The following is a 12,430-nucleotide window of genomic DNA, read 5'->3' on the forward strand; positions in this document are numbered from 1 at the left end:
ATTAATCTCGATTGAAAGTTGCTGAAGTGTCCTCAAGCGTCAAAGCGTTACTACTTATCGCGGGAGAGCACGGTGGAGTCGAGCCAATGAAAAGGCAGAACATAAACTCAGGGGGTCATTTGGGATGGACGGACGCCCGCAAAGCGGCCGGCACTGTTAAGTGCACAATCACTAGATTAAGCCCTCATCATGAGAAATCTTGATTTAACAGTCTGCCCAGCTGGCCTGTGGTAAGCCTTGTTGGAACTGCATAAATCTCATGTTTCCACCACTCACACCAGCATGAGTCTCGCAGTATTTGGCTGCAGAAAGAAACTCTTCCTCTCATATTCACTTAAATCACTGGAAAGAGGATTTTATTGTGGCATTTTAACATTACCACTTCACTGCGCACCGTGTGTGTGTGTGTGTGTGTGACAAGTAGCTGTTCATTTTTCAAACATAAGTGCGTAGTAAAACATATGGGAATTAAGTTTAATCAACTAAAGTTTTGCCAGTAGCTTAATGCAAATATTCGTTTTATTAAAGTGGAAACAGACAATTCTCTCGTCCTCGTGTTTCCAAGTCGTATTACTGTTGGCACCGATGCTGCAAAGACAGCCGGGTCGCTTTCTGTTTTCCACAGAGTAGCAACTACCAACAACACAGGACAAAATGTGAGTGTATTTATTCATTTAGTCTCTAATGGAGAATGACAGCAGATGAAATGATGCCAGGCTGCCAGCCTGACTGGATCGCCAGCCAGGCTGGCGACCTGAGTTTTTCCAGGGGATTTGGTGCCAGGTGGCAGAAAAAAATAGAATTGTGAAAGATCTAGATGCTGGTGGTGTCATTATTTTATAGCTGTTACACTGTGCAATCAACATTTTTATAAAAAAAAAAACAAAAAACACACACACACAGAATCCCCAAACACACAATCGTCAATAATCTGTGTTGTCTGGATTTGGGTGATGACCAAAGAAGCCAGTGGACATCTGGATAAATAACATCTGGAACAAGACTTCCACTTCTGTGCATCATCAGTCAATATTCAGTCATCATCAGTATTCGCTTCATGATATGTTGAAGCAAAAAACATCTCTACTGCCAGTTTAAGAACTCAATATTCCCAGCTTTGCCACTTATGAGCAGCGAATCTGTTCAATTTTTGTTTGAAATTCCTAAAAAACGTAAAAAAGTAAATGTTTGTAAACAAAACTAGCACCAGTCAAAGTCTCCAAGTATTAATTCAATCCTCAGAGATGTATCTCAAGTCTGTGTAGGTGTGATATGATCAGGTTCGATTGAGAATGAGTACAAAAATCCTTCCCATCTATCCAACTTCCATCGGACTGTGATTCAGCAGTTGTTAAATCCTGATTGGTGCAACGAATCTGATGACATCACCTTTTTAAGAACTAATTCCCACCCACTTTAAACCTCTCAGAATCACCGCTGAGACAAAATACACAAACACACTGACGAAGACTTGATCACCATGCGATTGTTTTTGCCGTCAACCATGATTTTATTACCTTAAAAAACGAGTCTTTAAATTCATTCTGAGGAAACGCATTTTCACATCACACGACACTCAGAGGGAGAAATCTGTTCTGCTTCCTGACAGCTTCCATTATGAGTTATTACTCACTGACAGGTTTTACTGAGGTTTTACTAAAGGTAAGGCGGAAAAAACTGAAAAAAAGACACAATTTAATTAATCACACATCTAATGAATTGTTTTTGTAATGATGAATGAGCTACTTTCTACCTTAAATGAATCTTTCTGGCTCCATTTTAACGACAGGAACAATGAAAAGTATAATGGAATCATTATTACGTTTATGATATAAATCAAAGTTTCATCTCTCTGTCGATGAATTAAATAGAGACCCCCTTTTTGTAGCCCTACTCACTCATAGATAACTAAATGTGCTGGACAGCTTTCATTTAGATCCATGTATTTTTTCCAAAAAAATGATCAAAATCAAGAAATTCAAGAAAAAGAGTACATACCACTGGATCTGTCCCTTTATCTGGATCTGTACCAACAAATAATGAGGTCTACTCATACATCAAGGTTGATTGAGTTACAGATGAAACATTTAGCGGGGATGCTACAACATCATGGTGTGAACATCATGTAGATTGATCCCGTATTTTTAAAGGCCGCACCCAAGGAAGTCCTCTCCTAGCTAATGGCGTTGTATCTTGAGCTCAGTAGACCTCTGGCTAACATGCTGTTACCCCGACTGACATCATGGGCCTCAGCTAACCCACTCCAGTCTGTCTGCTGCTGTCTGCTGAGACAAAGAGGATTTAACGTTAATCTGGCATTAACAACAGCAGGAGAGCATACTCTCCACAACAACGCTCCAGAGAATAGGACTAATCAAGACATCATGAGCATCAAACAGGGAACAATTACCCCTAATAAAATCAATTCTGTTGATTGACTGAGGCAAAGAGAGCGAGAGCAGACACAGTTGCCTGATTGGACTTGATTACGCTTGTGTGGTTTTTGTATAGGATCCTGCAAAAAACAAAAAAACAAAAAACAAAAAAACACCTCAGTGAATCATTTAAACTGGCTTTGTGTTTAAATCAGCCAATTTCGCCCCCCATTTTTTTGTGAATTAACGCCATTTCTATCGAACAATGTGCCATCGCTTCGGAGTCTGATTTGAAAAACAACATAAATCAGTCAAATGTTTTCACTTGAGGTAACACAGATTAATTGGCAGAAGGCGCAAAAACCTAGAGGGTAGTGTGCCTTAAAAAAAAAAAAAAGTCTCAAAATCGGTCTGATGAGGCGACAAAACGAAGGCATTGATTGTAACAGACAACAAAACGTTGGATCTGATTGCGGTAATGAGAAAATGCTTTTAAACAGGTGGAAGTGGAGCCGGGGAAGTGTACAATTAGCGATCCCTCCTCATTAGTAAGCAAATGAATTCAATCACCTCTCTTTGGTAAGCGGCTTGATAAATCCCTTCAAAGTCGTGTCTGGCTCCAACCCGCAGCGAGCAGGCGTTAATAGATGCAGAGCTGCTAATGCATCATTCTCATTGACTCGGCGCTCGCTAAGATCAGCCCGAACACAATCGTTGCCCTCGAGCAAACAAACCGGAGTCAATGAGGTTGGAGCTCCGCGGGGAGCGCTGAGGAATATGTTTTTCCTCTGCTGGCTCCAATAGCTTAACAAATTTTATTCATATGTCCCTGGAGAGAACCGACAGTGGTTGCGCTCAAGGGGAGGGCAGGAGTTGCAAAGGGGAGCGAGGCGGGGTTGGAAAAAAACGCAAGATCTAAGAGGACAAGCTGTGTCTCTTAGTGAGGGTAAAAAGGAGAGCCGGGTCAGCTCCTCTGGCTACTGCAGGCGGAGAGCTTTTCACCATCAGAAAACACCAGCAGGCGCTCTGAACTCGAGCAGAGTACAGGAACTTCTTCACCCAAAAAGTCGGAGAGGGCAGGCTCCAAAACGTTCTCAAAGTATAAAAGTAAAAGTGAAGGATATTTCGAATAGCCGTTTCTGTGCAAAGCTAACTGAAGCGCAACGTATTAATATAATTCAAAGACTGTTAGACTCAGCGGTGGAACCAGCGGGATTTGAACCAGAAAGACATCCGAGGACGTCAAATACCAACGTTTTTGGTTCAGGCATGAATTTCATTATTAATAATGAATTTCGTGCCTGAGCTCGAAACTCTACCAACAAACTCTTCTTTTCTTCACGACTGAATAAACTGAATAAACAGACTGCCCTTAAAGGACAACACAGTTTCATGCCCTTGACTTTGTTTATATGTGGCGGACCCTGCCACCTTTTGTCTGGCTTCCAGCAGTGACCTGGGGACCTTATTTTCCTCTGAGAACAGCTTGTTTCTTCACTTATAGGAAATATGAATACTTCTCAGTTTGAATTATTAACTCATTCAAACTGTAAACATTAAAATTCTGAGTTTGAATTTCTTCTCCAAGACCACAAAGTTCACCTTTAACAATCCCTGTTTTGAAAATGTTAGGAGTAGAAAGTAAGAAAAATAAATATTTGAAAAATGTATGTAATTTTTACTCCCCTCCTCCAAAAACCAGCATTATCACCGGCTGCACCCCTCTGTGCTCCTGTGACAAAGCGATGTCGTCACTGGGACTGTTCGAAAATGAGCATTACATGGAAATATCGAACGAATACAAAAATACAAAAGTTGAGATTTCCGCCCCGAGGGTAACTCTGAACACTTGGAAATGTCTTCAATGATTCGCTGACATTTGTGGCACCAAAAACCAATCGATGCATTTGTTGCGTCCGAGCAACACGAGTGCTCAGACCGAAATCAAATCGTATCCCACAATGCCCCGGCAAACAAATCCACTCTGCAGCCTTAATCAATTCGTTAGACGGCCTCTTCTTGAGCACACACACATACACACACGCGAGCGAAGCATGGTGATGATTAGCTTGTCCCACTTAATCACTTCCCTATCGGAGACACCTGCAAGGCTGCGGCAGCCTCGTGTGATTATGTGTAATCATACAAATGTCACATTTGAATGATAAGCAGCATGAGGGGGATGACTCAGAGACACCACGAGCCGCATATTCTCACCATCGAGTCTTCAGGTACGCTCGCACATACAAAAAGAAAAAAAGAAGAAACTATTGAGAAAAGTCTAACAAATGCAGTTATAGCTTAGAAAAGTTCACACAAATATATCTGCATACGCTGTGCACACAAGCACCCACACTGGGCCGGGGGCTTTGGGGGGGGGGGGGGGGGGGGGGGGGGGGGGGCAGCCTATGTGCTGAGGATAAAAGACATCCCTTATCAGCTTCCTCATAGAGGAGCTGGGAATGAAGGCATTTACTCAAATGAAAGAGGCAGCTTTTGGAGATAAGCCGAGAGAGAGACGGAGCTCAGCTAAGCTTTCAGATTGGACTGGGCCTACAGAGGCAACAGAGGAGGACGGGAAAAAAGAAAAACGGAGCGAACGGATGTGATGGGGCGGACGCACGGACCAGTGGATGATAGATGGGTGGATTGTTGATGAAGTGATGGTGCCGTGTTGTGCTTTGAGGCAGATGCGTGCATACAGAGGAGGAGTTTGAGGCTTTTGTCTGCGATGGAAGCGCTTATATAAAGCGTATTCAGGGGATGTGGCTGTGAAAGCTATTGTGTTGACCCCCGGTGTTTCGTCTGTGCGGGCGTGCACGTGTGTGCGCCTCCACCTTCTGTCTATCCCCGTGCTCGTCGCTGGCCCTGTCTGCACGGCGAGCTGGCACATCTTTCTCCACTGCACTGGGCTGTGAGCCGCGCTAGAATAACCCACTTCAAAGAGACCCATTGTCACACACTAATGTGGCAAATGGCAGCTAGCGCCACAGAAATCAGCACACACCGAGACTGGATATTCCCTCCGAGTCACTCCGAGTTGGGGGAGGAAAAGGCCGGCGTGGGAGGGGATGGAGAGAGAGAGAGAGAGAGAGACAGACAGACAGACAGACAGAGAGAGAGGTTTGTTCACAAACACACTGCTGTGCCAACATTAATCATGTACACTCTCATAAAATCATTAGAGCTGATCATTCCCAGTCAGCCTCTCACCGCCGCGGCTCAGCGCTGACGAACAGAGGCGAGAATGCCAATTTCTGTTTGAGATTCAAGCCGGCACACACACACACACACACACACACACACACACACACACACACACACACACACACACACACACACACACACACCAGACACCTTTGTAGTGCAAAATATCAACACGCAGAAGTGAGACAGCTGAACTAAACAGCAGGCTTTAGATGACTGGAGATGTATTTATGTACAGAGCTTGTACACACTTTACATGTTTTTTTTTAATTCAAATTATGGTTTGGTGCCAAAGAACACCCACTCTATTTATGTAATGCCACTGCATTTGGATCAACTCATTTATGTATATTCATATAGTGTTTGTGCAGTCTGATTACACAAGAAATTGACACCATTGACACCGTTGAAATGTGTTGGTGTGCACGTATGTGCACAGATTCACCTGCTAGAATGTTTGTGTTTCAGTTCGTGGTCTCTCGTTTGATTTATGTGCATCATAAGGTGTTCTATGGATGAACTCTGTGTGTGTTTGTGTACAGAAAATGCTTACTATTGATATTGGGGGCTGCATTTTCTGTGTGTGTGTGTGTGTGTGTGTACAGAAAATGCAAACCATATGTTTTTGGTGATTGCATTTTGTGAATTGATTTATGTTTATTCATTTGTTGTTGAGGCGCAGCAATTCAGAGCCGACCTTCTACTCTGTGTCTGGATAATCTATACTATAATTGCATTTTCCCAATTAATTATAGAGTTCTTTAAAACCCCAACTCTTTTTTTTTTTGACCACATAAATGTGGAGTCTACTCACGCGGGTTATATAAAGGGCAACTCCACCATTTTTTTTTTTACACATCTAGGTGTGTTCACAGGTCTTGGGGAGTGATACTACATACGTGGAAAAAGTAGTATGAAGTCTTTTGGGGGGCTCCAGAAGAAGCTGCATGTAACCTGACAAATTCCTCCAGTGAAGTCACACACTGGCTAAGTTGCATTGTGGGTAATGTAGGCACTGGGTTTTGAAAAGCAGTCCACAAGCTTATAGACAAAAAAAAAGAAAATCAGAACAGAAGAACCAGAGATATTACATTTAATTCAATCCATGCATTCTTCTTCTTTTTCCATGGCGCCTCCATTACCCACAATGCCACTAAGTGACATCCCTGGAGGCCAATTACAAAGTCATACCTTAGTAAAAGTAAATATTGTGCTGAAATAAAACAAGTGAAAGCCACCAATACGAGTAGTACTTGAGTAAAAATCTTAAAGTATCTGATATAAAATGTAATCAAGTATGAAAATATTTTTTATACTGTATATATATTTTTTACAAATATTACAGATGAAAACAACAGCGTCACAAAAGATAAACGTGTGCTATTTCTGTCGGCAGGGCAGCTTTTGTTCACATTCAGGTTGCAGCTCGTTCGTGTGTGCACAGTGTTTTTCATATTTGTGCATCTGAGTGCAGAAGGTCCAGACATTAATTCCCAGCCACTGTAATTAATCCGGCAGGCAGTGTGCTGTTTAACGCTCATGAGACGGCGAGCGGTACAGGAGGAGGTCAGCATCCCGACGGCTAACAAAGAGCCGGAGCAAAGACAGCCATTAGAGCTGGATCACCGCGTCTTCTGTTCACACTCACCACCGTTTACACACTAGCTGCACTCTATTATGCACGTTGGACCCTGGAGTATTGCACATCGGTGTTGGGAGCGCCGGGTTCTGATGGCTGGAGTTGACTGTGAAATCGATGGCCTTTGTTACTTTCTCGGCTGCTGATCCTCCAGCTCGGAGAGCCGGGGCGGTTTATACAGACGGTCTGGTTTTATGACTCAGAAATGCACTTGAGACAGAGCGAGAACTGAGAGCCACAGGAGAGAATAAGAGGGAGATCTCCTCTTCAGTTTACATCGCCTTTATGTTTCAATTCTATTTCTGCCTGTCTTGGTTTCCAGCTCTCTCTCTTCTCTTTATGTGTCTCTTCTCGTCCTTCAGTCTGTCGCTCTTAAAGGCCTTTAACTCTTCTCTTCTCTCGCTCGTTTAAGCCAAGGTCAGAGCATCAAGAGGAGGACTAGACGGCCGCGCACTTGAAAGCAGCTTAAGACTAATTAATTCACAAGCACAGAAAAACACACACACACACACACACACACACACACACATGCATGCAGCACTGGGAGGTGATGTGTCGCTGCCTTCCCTTCATGGCCTCCATCTTTAGCCTTCGCACCCGGGGAAAGCGAGGCTAAGTGGTGAGGTTTTCGGAGCCGAGGGACCATTTCTCATGTTGTCAGAGCGCCCGCTGGGCCTCACATATGCCGACGGCTCTCAGCATCCAGAAGCCATCACTTCAGCAGGCAGGCTAATCAAACCCACGCTGTCACTTCAGAGAAATAACTTGAACTGTCACTCAGGCACGGGCATTTTCCCCACAGGGGCCCCGGGGCCATAAAAGGGGCACATGCGAAACGGTGCATTCACACGTACGCAAAGAGAACACGCCGTCACTGTCACAACACAAATTGTACGCTTACATATTAATAGCCTCCACCACGAGGTGCATGTAATTGTGCGTATCTACGAGGAAAAAAAATGTCTCATGAATATCGATGAGGGTCGGATGGAGCGGGGCATGATTCAGTCAGTTCATTGACGCGTGACCTCTGCTCTCTGTTGACTCCTGACCCGTCTGAACGACGCCTGCAGGTCCATGCAGGCAGATCTACCCCCCCCACTCACCCTGCTCCCCAACCCCCGATTAAATACAATGCACACAATTCCACCCGAAAACACTCAACACTCAACCAGATGTTCAATTCACATTCATCTATGAAGAGTGTCCTGTATGTCTCGAGCTAATCACAGTCTTGTTTAGCCAGTTTACTCTCTGAATTTCATTTTAGTGCTGCACCAGTGCAAGACAAAGGTCTGCCTGAACCTTTCATCATTCTAGCAGTGTGGGTGCCTGGCTTGTATTTCTTTAATCAATCACAACCGTGACCTTGCAAAATAGTGTTGGTGGGAACGTGTTTTGGTGGAACACTTGCACGTGAAAGAACCAAGCAGGCCGGCCCTGCTGCACAATCCAATCTCAAGCTTTTGTTTTCACCGTGTAGGTTCCTAGCTCGGCGGTAGTGCGCAAATAGCTGACAAAAATAGTCGGCTAATAGCAGGAGAATACGAACAGCCTCCTTCCTGTGAGTCAGAGGCTAATCAGAAATGTTTTGTGACAGAGGAGACTGAAGATGAAGCAGTACCCACATCCAGAAACTTATTCTTTCCCCATTTCCCCAACACAGGAAGAAAACCCTGAAATAGGTGAATGATTCCAACATGAACGGAAAATGCCTGCATTGGTGTCTGTCAATGTTTTGGAATCCGATCAAGGCCTGTCAGTAATTGGCGTTGTACTTCCAAAACATAGATGGACTCAGGATGGAAAATCAAGAAGAAAGATGAAATGCAGTGACAGAGGGAGTCGGCCCCCCGCTAGAGAATACTGCTGATCCACGACGAGACTGACAGCACGGCAGAGAGACAAAATTTAAACTCCAAGAGCTCCTGCTTTTTATTTCCTGCACCCTCAGTTCGGATTTGAGTGGGTACGTTTGCTCAAAACTTGCTTTGTACTTTGTCTAATATTGGGGCTTCACAATTAATAATCCCCACACCATGGAGTCACACATGACTCATACTAATTTTGAATATCCGGTGGGAAGAAAAGACCATTCTTGATTTTCACTATAGGACGGCATCTAGGCTCAGATCAAGAAAGATCGGCCAGTTTTTATCTGTAGCCAGGTGTGACGTTGGCGAATTACACAAAAACTCACATGGTACCTGCAAGTCCTGGAAACAAATCCGCTACAGAGGAGTCAGACATTCTCATTTTTTCCACGACAGCATTCACAAGAGAGTACGCTGCAATAAGTCACATTGTTTTCCTAAGTAAAAGGCGTGACTCATGCTTGAACAGCGGCACTTTCATCCCAGACGACAAAAAAAAGGAGAAAAAAAAAAAGCGCCGAACGTCAGAGGTTGACGACACACGACGACAGAATCCTCCCTTTTTAAACTCTCCTGCCCCTCCTGGACGGAACGCAACAGGGAGAGATAAAAACGAGATCAAGAATAGCGACAACAGCGCGGCTGTAAAAGAAAGGAGCAGAGAAAAGAAGAGTTCTGGAGCGATGACGCATCCCATAGTTCCCGTTACCTGGAAGCAGCAGCTGACTGGCACATTAAAAGTGAAAAAGAGCCACACACAAACATCGACGGCAGCATAAAAGTGGGATAGAACTTCACACCAGAGGGACGCATATAAAATGCAGTAGGATGAGAAACAGTAAATATGAAGTAATGTATTATGCAGCTTGTTGTAGTACTACACTCCCCCTCGTCCTCACAGGAGTCTTTACCAGGGACGACGCGGACTAATAGAAGCTGAGGTAATGAAAAATAAAAAAGTCACTTTGAAGACAGATTTGTCATTCGAGGTGAGGTGTTTGTCGAGCTAATAGAGCAGTGGGTTATTTGTCTCTGTTGTGTGTGTGTGTGTGTGAGTGAGAGAGAGAGAGACGGTAGAAATGGGTTGAGCAGAGCTGGAGAGCTGCCACCTTCATCCCTCTGGCCCACGAGGGATGAACAAAGAGACGGGAGGCTCGGGAAGGCCATCCATCATAATGTCTTGGAGCCTCTCATGCTTTGCTTTTGCATGCACATCCACAAACACACACGCACGCACACACACACACGTTAGAGAGGCAGGGATTTTTATCACCTCTGATCTGATTCCTCCTTTTTCTTTAATGTTTTTAAATGTCGTTATAATTAGTCGTTGCTGTAGTGAGCCTCGTCACTTCTAAAGCCAAAAATACGATCTATAAAACTGAAGCGCCATTTGAACTGTTGGTTTAAAGTTGACTTCATATACAAAAAGTGCACAGTAATGCATTTTGGCTCAGGCTACTGACACATACTCATCTTACAGCACCAGGGTTGTAAAATGAAGCTGAATTTGACTCCCTTTTGCTAAATTAGCATGTGAAGGATGTCTCAAGAAAAGAAGTGAAGAGAAGCTGCTCTGTAGTCTGGCAGGAAGGCAGCGGATACTCCTGTCCTGTGGATGTTGTCTGTCCTCTGGAGCTCTGCGCAGACATCTCACTTGACCGACGAAAGGCAAATCATGCACTCGAGAAAGAGCCTGTGTGTCTAAGAGGCTGGTGGTGGTGGAGTCTGTGGGAACTGGACCGAAGCCTCCAGCCTGACAGTGCTGCCTTTTCATTAACTCCTTAATTTATGCCCCCTACACCTGCTCCACTTCAAATGGAGTTCAGTGCTGTGGCTCCCTGACGCTTGGGAACCCCTGCAGCCTCTACGCATCGCAGCTGGAACCAAGGGCAAGCAGACACTCAAGGTCAAGGACTTCCTGTTGAGCTACACATTAGGCTTGGATTCCTATCATTAAGCTCGTAGGTGAAAATCCTGCCTTTCAATGCCGTTGCACTAATTTTCCATCGGTCTCTGACAGCCCTGCTATCAGGGTGTGGCCACCCCCACTCTGGCCACAGACTGTAACCCTAACCCCATGTAATTAGCTCTGATCAGGCTTGGGCCCCTGTTTAGCGCAGATTACCCAAGCCTCCCATGCATTCCCACACCCCCCACCTCAGATCCTGCAGATAAAAAAGGAGTGGAAGAGGAAGAATGGCGCCCACTCCCAGAGGGACAGGCCTATAATCAGGCCTCCCACAGCCCCACAACCTGTCCCCTGCCTGGGGGGACAGCAGGGGGGTTGAGGATGGATGGGTAAAGCCAGACAAGGTCGAGCCCCCACTGCCACCTCCTCGACTCTCGCAGCTAATGCCGAATAGGAACAGGAGACCTGCCTCTCGGAAGGCAACAACACGGCGACTAATCATGGCCGTCGTCGGAAACGACTGTTACATGGTGCTGAGAGGAAGCCGACGCAGAGCTCAAATGCTCCCCAGTGAGCCACCAAACGGCTTTTAAGGCAACATAATGGTGGAGGTGAAATCAGCGCAAGACGGAGGCCTGAGTTATTTGGGCCCCACTTGACGACAGGGCATCTTTTTTATGAGCTGACTAAAAGGACGGCGGGGAGGAGAGGGAAGAAGGCAACATTTCTGTCAAACATCTCAACGCCGAGGTGCCTCGCGCAGATCCTTCATCACCGGTGGAGGGATTAGGAGGCGGCGTCTGGGTGGAGAAGTAAATATCGGAAGAAACGCTAATGTGGCATCCATTTGCATGAGTCATTGGCCCATGCACCGAAGCCATTTTAAGAGCACGGGGATCTCAAAGCACCCCGCAATCTCGCTCATATAACCAGATCCGTCACATCCACGGGCCCGGCGTGCGCCTGGAGCACAACCACGACATCTGAGTCAGTAAACAAGACTATCAGCACATTCCCCTTCGGACATTTGGAATAATCTCATCCGTTTCACTCGCAATTTCTCGTCCGTCTTCCTCTTTTTCTTTGCGTCTCAGAGCTCAGTGCGCCCAGGAAAACGCTGACACGTAAAGAATAGTTGCATTTTGGCAGGAGAAAGGAGAGGATTAGGCCGCGGCCATAAATCAGCGTTTCAGGTGAGGCAGGCGGGTCAATCCTTCAGCTCAGGCTGCACAAAAGACACCAGCACCTTCATTCTCAAACATAAGATGGAGTCCTTCACACAAATGAAGTACAAGAGTTCACCCATCTGGATTTAATGGGTAGTCTTCAGATCAAAAGTGTCAAAAATAGTCAAGACTATTTTTCCCCCACCCTTGAAAGACGTTTGACACATTCCTTTTTCTTCACTTTAACAAGTCAGGAC

At 45.2% G+C, this 12,430-nt stretch overlaps 1 protein-coding gene across 6 annotated transcripts in view; it reads right to left on the minus strand.

The window, feature by feature from the left end:
• znf385c (zinc finger protein 385C) overlaps positions 1-12,430 on the minus strand; it is a 154,521-nt gene that overhangs the window by 41,435 nt on the left and 100,656 nt on the right. The gene's annotated exons all lie outside the window — the stretch shown is intronic.

This window comes from Acanthopagrus latus, chromosome 23 (assembly GCF_904848185.1).
Source record: "Acanthopagrus latus isolate v.2019 chromosome 23, fAcaLat1.1, whole genome shotgun sequence".
Taxonomy (NCBI): domain Eukaryota; kingdom Metazoa; phylum Chordata; class Actinopteri; order Spariformes; family Sparidae; genus Acanthopagrus; species Acanthopagrus latus.